This window comes from Anoplopoma fimbria, chromosome 4 (genome assembly GCF_027596085.1).
Source record: "Anoplopoma fimbria isolate UVic2021 breed Golden Eagle Sablefish chromosome 4, Afim_UVic_2022, whole genome shotgun sequence".
NCBI classification, from domain to species: Eukaryota; Metazoa; Chordata; class Actinopteri; order Perciformes; family Anoplopomatidae; genus Anoplopoma; species Anoplopoma fimbria.
Window position 1 is genome coordinate 593,274 of NC_072452.1, and position 5,000 is coordinate 598,273.

Below are 5,000 nucleotides of genomic sequence, written 5' to 3' on the forward strand. Positions count from 1 at the left end.
CACCGATTTTGGCTATCCAGATTAAACAGTTAGCATCACCTAACTACCACTCTTGGGCTCGTCCGGGATTTGAACCCGGGACCTCTCGCACCCAAAGCGAGAATCATACCCCTAGACCAACGAGCCAATAGACTGGGTCGGCAATTGATATCTGCCTGACGAAATCCTCCATTGTGAGGCAGGGGTATTAAGTCAGCAAAATAAATTGGGGTCATTCTGCTAAGAAATGCATCCTGCTCCGTATTTGCTACAACTCAGCACTGACGGCATTGGCCAAACTGTAAAGAGTACTTTTCTTTGCTTGCACCATTTTTGGCTATCTAGATTAAACAGTTAGCATCAACTAACTACCACTCTTGGGCTCGTCCGGGATTTGAACCCGGGACCTCTCGCACCCAAAGCGAGAATCATACCCCTAGACCAACGAGCCAATATAATGGATCAGCAATTGATATCTGTCTGATGAAATCCTCCATTGTGAGGCAGGGGTATTAAGTCAGCATGTCTTGGCAAAATAAATTAGTCATTCTACAAAGAAATGCATCCTGCTCAGTTTTTGCTACAACTCAGCACTGACAGCATTGGCCAAACTGTAAAGAGTGCTTTTCTTGCACCAATTTTGGCTATCCGGATTAAACAGTTAGCATCACCTAACTACCACTCTTGGGCTCGTCCGGGATTTGAACCCGGGACCTCTCGCACCCAAAGCGAGAATCATACCCCTAGACCAACGAGCCAACAGAATGGCTCAGCCATTGATATCTGTCTGACGAAATCCTCCATTGTGAGGCAGGGGTTTTAAGTCAACATGTCTTGGCAAAATAAATTAGTCATTCTACAAAGAAATGCATCCTGCTCAGTTTTTGCTACAACTCAGCACTGACAGCATTGGCCAAACTGTAAAGAGTGCTTTTCTTGCACCGATTTTGGCTATCCGGATTAAACAGTTAGCATCACCTAACTACCACTCTTGGGCTCGTCCGGGATTTGAACCCGGGACCTCTCGCACCCAAAGCGAGAATCATACCCCTAGACCAACGAGCCAATAGAGTGGGTCGGCAATTGATATCTGCCTGACGAAATCCTCCATTGTGAGGCAGGGGTATTAAGTCAGCAAAATAAATTGGGGTCATTCTGCTAAGAAATGCATCCTGCTCCGTATTTGCTACAACTCAGCACTGACTAAACTGTAAAGAGGACTTTTCTTTGGTTGCGCCGATTTCGGCAATCTAGATTAAACAGTTAGCATCACCAAACCACTCTTGGGCTCGTCCGGGATTTGAACCCGGGACCTCTCGCACCCTAAGCGAGAATCATACCCCTAGACCAACGAGCCAATATAGTGTACCGGCAATTGATATCTGTCTGACGAAATCCTCCATTGTGAGGCAGGGGTTTTAAGTCAACATGTCTTGGCAAAATAAATTAGTCATTCTACAAAGAAATGCATCCTGCTCAGTTTTTGCTACAACTCAGCACTGACAGCATTGGCCAAACTGTAAAGAGTGCTTTTCTTGCGCCGATTTTGGCTATCCGGATTAAACAGTTAGCATCACCTAACTACCACTCTTGGGCTCGTCCGGGATTTGAACCCGGGACCTCTCGCACCCAAAGCGAGAATCATACCCCTAGACCAACGAGCCAATAGACTGGGTCGGCAATTGATATCTGCCTGACGAAATCCTCCATTGTGAGGCAGGGGTATTAAGTCAGCAAAATAAATTGGGGTCATTCTGCTAAGAAATGCATCCTGCTCCGTATTTGCTACAACTCAGCACTGACGGCATTGGCCAAACTGTAAAGAGTACTTTTCTTTGCTTGCACCATTTTTGGCTATCTAGATTAAACAGTTAGCATCAACTAACTACCACTCTTGGGCTCGTCCGGGATTTGAACCCGGGACCTCTCGCACCCAAAGCGAGAATCATACCCCTAGACCAACGAGCCAATATAATGGATCAGCAATTGATATCTGTCTGATGAAATCCTCCATTGTGAGGCAGGGGTATTAAGTCAACATGTCTTGGCAAAATAAATTAGTCATTCTACAAAGAAATGCATCCTGCTCAGTTTTTGCTACAACTCAGCACTGACAGCATTGGCCAAACTGTAAAGAGTGCTTTTCTTGCACCGATTTTGGCTATCCGGATTAAACAGTTAGCATCACCTAACTACCACTCTTGGGCTCGTCCGGGATTTGAACCCGGGACCTCTCGCACCCAAAGCGAGAATCATACCCCTAGACCAACGAGCCAATAGAGTGGGTCGGCAATTGATATCTGCCTGACGAAATCCTCCATTGTGAGGCAGGGGTATTAAGTCAGCAAAATAAATTGGGGTCATTCTGCTAAGAAATGCATCCTGCTCCGTATTTGCTACAACTCAGCACTGACTAAACTGTAAAGAGGACTTTTCTTTGGTTGCGCCGATTTCGGCAATCTAGATTAAACAGTTAGCATCACCTAACTACCACTCTTGGGCTCGTCCGGGATTTGAACCCGGGACCTCTCGCACCCTAAGCGAGAATCATACCCCTAGACCAACGAGCCAATATAGTGTACCGGCAATTGATATCTGTCTGACGAAATCCTCCATTGTGAGGCAGGGGTTTTAAGTCAACATGTCTTGGCAAAATAAATTAGTCATTCTACAAAGAAATGCATCCTGCTCAGTTTTTGCTACAACTCAGCACTGACAGCATTGGCCAAACTGTAAAGAGTGCTTTTCTTGCACGAATTTTGGCTATCCAGATTAAACAGTTAGCATCACCTAACTACCACTCTTGGGCTCGTCCGGGATTTGAACCCGGGACCTCTCGCACCCAAAGCGAGAATCATACCCCTAGACCAACGAGCCAATAGACTGGGTCGGCAATTGATATCTGCCTGACGAAATCCTCCATTGTGAGGCAGGGGTATTAAGTCAGCAAAATAAATTGGGGTCATTCTGCTAAGAAATGCATCCTGCTCCGTATTTGCTACAACTCAGCACTGACGGCATTGGCCAAACTGTAAAGAGTACTTTTCTTTGCTTGCACCATTTTTGGCTATCTAGATTAAACAGTTAGCATCACCTAACTACCACTCTTGGGCTCGTCCGGGATTTGAACCCGGGACCTCTCGCACCCTAAGCGAGAATCATACCCCTAGACCAACGAGCCAATATAGTGGCCGGCAATTGATATCTGTCTGACGAAATCCTCCATTGTGAGGCAGGGGTATTAAGTCAACATGTCTTGGCAAAATAAATTAGTCATTCTACAAAGAAATGCATCCTGCTCAGTTTTTGCTACAACTCAGCACTGACAGCATTGGCCAAACTGTAAAGAGTGCTTTTTTTCTTGCACCGATTTTGGCTATCCGGATTAAACAGTTAGCATCACCTAACTACCACTCTTGGGCTCGTCCGGGATTTGAACCCGGGACCTCTCGCACCCAAAGCGAGAATCATACCCCTAGACCAACGAGCCAATAGAGTGGGTCGGCAATTGATATCTGCCTGACGAAATCCTCCATTGTGAGGCAGGGGTATTAGTTTTTTCAGTCAGCAAAATAAAAGTAGTCATTCTAAACACGATTAAGAAACATCGGTCCTTTGTGGCCATACCATTCACACATTTCATGTTGTTTTCACACAATATGCAGTCAGTGAACACATTTATATAATGCTTACATTTTCTTAACAGACAAGCTATACCTCCAAACAAAATTATGGATTGTTTTTGTATATTTACAAATGTTAACACACAACATCCCACAATTGCAAACACAATATTCCAAACCTTAGATACAGTATAAAAACCTCTGCTTCTGTAATACAGTAATATCAGTTCTAAAACAATATATCTCAGCTGATAATAAACAAACAATTGAATAATTGACACACAGCTGATGATTGTCAAGGGTGGATTGGTCAACCACAAGCGGTTTTATCCAAGGTGTATCGCATCTTGGATAACATCAGATGCGATGTGGATGAAAACTTGTGGCCTAACCCTGAAGATCGCAGGGATTAGATAAAGGAATTTTGTGCTTTTTTTTAGTTCTCCCTTTTTACTGGGCTTTTTGCTGTTGCTTTTTTGTTCATGGATATTTTGTTAACTTTAAACAATACTGTAAAACGTTTTCTGTTGTATCATACTGTAAACAGTATTTCTACTATACCTCCTGTAGTAAACAGTAAAGAAAAAAAAACTGATTCGCTTTTTACTGGAATGCTTTTGAATGTGAATGTGGATATACAGTACAGTTCCCAACCAAAAAATTTGGCGTAAAAAACAGTGGATTGCATGTTTTGCATGCAAATACCTGTAAAACTGAAACATAAAAGTCTATGCAGTTTTTGTAATGTCCACAATAGCCAGTATTTTGAAACCTGGTGTACTTTGATTGGCTGCATGTTCCTTGTGAAGTGAAAACAAGAGTTATTCTTTGAAAGAATAATTTCATTTTGAGTCAGATGTCCAGTGTTTTGGTAAAGTTAGTGTGTGCAGAGAAAGATGTCTTCTATTTTGAAATGAAGAGTTAGTATATAGTTAACAAAATGTCTTTTGAGAAGAAAATGATCTATTTCCATTTTGTAGGTGTAAGTCTGTGTTAAGAGTTTAGAAAAAGTATTTTAAGTATAGGTAAGTGTTAGCGATGGTCTTAAGTCAGCAAAATAAATTGGGGTCATTCTGCTAAGAAATGCATCCTGCTCAGTATTTGCTACAACTCAGCACTGACAGCATTGGCCAAACTGTAAAGAGTACTTTTCTTTCTTGCACCGATTTTGGCTATCTAGATTAAACAGTTAGCATCACCTAACTACCACTCTTGGGCTCGTCCGGGATTTGAACCCGGAACCCTCTCGCACCCAAAGCGAGAATCATACCCCTAGACCAACGAGCCAATATAGTGTGCCGGCAATTGATATCTGTCTGACGAAATCCTCCATTGTGAGGCAGGGGTATTAAGTCAACATGTCTTGGCAAAATAAATTAGTCATTCTACAAAGAAATG

At 42.9% G+C, this 5,000-nt stretch overlaps 13 non-coding genes across 13 annotated transcripts; all 13 read right to left on the reverse strand.

The window, feature by feature from the left end:
- Nucleotides 1-54: 54 nt before the first annotated feature.
- trnap-ugg (transfer RNA proline (anticodon UGG)) lies at nucleotides 55-126 on the reverse strand. Its single transcript has one exon. It is a non-coding gene; the product is annotated as a tRNA-Pro (tRNA).
- Nucleotides 127-358: 232 nt separating this feature from the next.
- Nucleotides 359-430, reverse strand: trnap-ugg (transfer RNA proline (anticodon UGG)). The gene has a single exon. It is a non-coding gene; the product is annotated as a tRNA-Pro (tRNA).
- Nucleotides 431-665: 235 nt separating this feature from the next.
- On the reverse strand, nucleotides 666-737 carry trnap-ugg (transfer RNA proline (anticodon UGG)). Its single transcript has one exon. It is a non-coding gene; the product is annotated as a tRNA-Pro (tRNA).
- Nucleotides 738-972: 235 nt separating this feature from the next.
- On the reverse strand, nucleotides 973-1,044 carry trnap-ugg (transfer RNA proline (anticodon UGG)). The gene has a single exon. It is a non-coding gene; the product is annotated as a tRNA-Pro (tRNA).
- Nucleotides 1,045-1,264: 220 nt separating this feature from the next.
- On the reverse strand, nucleotides 1,265-1,336 carry trnap-agg (transfer RNA proline (anticodon AGG)). Its single transcript has one exon. It is a non-coding gene; the product is annotated as a tRNA-Pro (tRNA).
- A 235-nt stretch (nucleotides 1,337-1,571) lies between these two features.
- Nucleotides 1,572-1,643, reverse strand: trnap-ugg (transfer RNA proline (anticodon UGG)). The gene has a single exon. It is a non-coding gene; the product is annotated as a tRNA-Pro (tRNA).
- A 232-nt stretch (nucleotides 1,644-1,875) lies between these two features.
- Nucleotides 1,876-1,947, reverse strand: trnap-ugg (transfer RNA proline (anticodon UGG)). The gene has a single exon. It is a non-coding gene; the product is annotated as a tRNA-Pro (tRNA).
- A 235-nt stretch (nucleotides 1,948-2,182) lies between these two features.
- Nucleotides 2,183-2,254, reverse strand: trnap-ugg (transfer RNA proline (anticodon UGG)). The gene has a single exon. It is a non-coding gene; the product is annotated as a tRNA-Pro (tRNA).
- Nucleotides 2,255-2,477: 223 nt separating this feature from the next.
- On the reverse strand, nucleotides 2,478-2,549 carry trnap-agg (transfer RNA proline (anticodon AGG)). Its single transcript has one exon. It is a non-coding gene; the product is annotated as a tRNA-Pro (tRNA).
- Nucleotides 2,550-2,784: 235 nt separating this feature from the next.
- On the reverse strand, nucleotides 2,785-2,856 carry trnap-ugg (transfer RNA proline (anticodon UGG)). The gene has a single exon. It is a non-coding gene; the product is annotated as a tRNA-Pro (tRNA).
- Nucleotides 2,857-3,088: 232 nt separating this feature from the next.
- trnap-agg (transfer RNA proline (anticodon AGG)) lies at nucleotides 3,089-3,160 on the reverse strand. Its single transcript has one exon. It is a non-coding gene; the product is annotated as a tRNA-Pro (tRNA).
- A 237-nt stretch (nucleotides 3,161-3,397) lies between these two features.
- trnap-ugg (transfer RNA proline (anticodon UGG)) lies at nucleotides 3,398-3,469 on the reverse strand. Its single transcript has one exon. It is a non-coding gene; the product is annotated as a tRNA-Pro (tRNA).
- Nucleotides 3,470-4,816: 1,347 nt separating this feature from the next.
- Nucleotides 4,817-4,889, reverse strand: trnap-ugg (transfer RNA proline (anticodon UGG)). Its single transcript has one exon. It is a non-coding gene; the product is annotated as a tRNA-Pro (tRNA).
- Nucleotides 4,890-5,000: the final 111 nt, after the last annotated feature.